Below are 1,083 nucleotides of genomic sequence, written 5' to 3' on the forward strand. Positions count from 1 at the left end.
TGTGTGTACACACACAGGTATGCAATGTGTAGCTATGTCTTCTTGCTGCCGTGTGTCCCATTTTCAGTAGGAGCCTACAGAACAGATGCACCCAGTTTTGTATGTTTCAAGATGTTATAATGCACACCCTGAGTATGTAAAGTCTTACATTTATGAGCCTGTGTGTGAGTGTCGATATGTGCTCACACACACACAGTCAACTGAAGCTATCTGATTGGCTGTGGCCATTCCGAGCTGCTGTGTGCATGCCTTAGACTCTGCTTGCATCCTGTTTATCTTCCAGCCGAACCTGTTGCAGGCAGCTCACTAATTACCATGGGACGGTGCCAAGCACTCCAGTGACAGATGTTTCAGCTGGATGGTGGCTAATGAAGATCAGCTGGAAAACATCCATTGGACTATCCTCTTGAGGGCTCCCATGATTCATTATGCCTGCATTTCTGCCAGAGGCCACTGGATCCACATTATCAGCCAGCACAGATCCCAGTCAATGTGGAGGCAATGAGCTAAGGGCTCCTTTTTTAAATGACTACAGTGTTATTGACACATTTTGTATTCAGTGGAAGCAATATTGTCTTTTAATTAGCCGGTCATTAGTTTTCCAGTTAATACCCTTTGGCAGTTTAGCATTTAATGACATTCATCCATTGCTGGAGGAAATAAAATTGGTTTAATTACCAAACTGTCTAAGAAAACAATGTCTGTGACTGAAAGTTGTATTCCATGATGTTTTTTTAATTAGTAATATTAAGTCCATCCGTACTGTGTATGGAAACTCTTACAATGGAGTATGTGTGACTGCAGGAACTCTCCATTATCTGCCATGGACAAAATGTTGCCCAGCTCTTTCAGGTCAAACCTGTCTGACATGTCAAAGCTCTCTAAGTTAGTCTAATTATATCTGTATCAATATTGCATATTGCACCATCACTTCAAGAGTACCTTTGATTTTGTTCAACCTGGACCCTATGTTCCTATGTCTCTGTGTCTAAGTGACTGATGGAACAACAATCTTTGACATCGGTCCAGTATTAAGAGAAATCTCTGCAGTCTGCAGCGGAGAAACAAGCTACAATGGAAGTT

General features: G+C 41.9%; 1 long non-coding RNA gene across 1 annotated transcript in view; it reads right to left on the minus strand.

The window, feature by feature from the left end:
* LOC116699192 (uncharacterized) overlaps window positions 1-1,083 on the minus strand; it is a 21,445-nt gene that overhangs the window by 2,862 nt on the left and 17,500 nt on the right. The window contains exon 2 of the long non-coding RNA XR_004334391.1: window positions 193-200. This is a non-coding gene — a long non-coding RNA (uncharacterized LOC116699192). The remainder of the gene's footprint in view (window positions 1-192; window positions 201-1,083) is intronic.

Source organism: Etheostoma spectabile, chromosome 12, assembly GCF_008692095.1.
Source record: "Etheostoma spectabile isolate EspeVRDwgs_2016 chromosome 12, UIUC_Espe_1.0, whole genome shotgun sequence".
Classification (NCBI taxonomy): domain Eukaryota; kingdom Metazoa; phylum Chordata; class Actinopteri; order Perciformes; family Percidae; genus Etheostoma; species Etheostoma spectabile.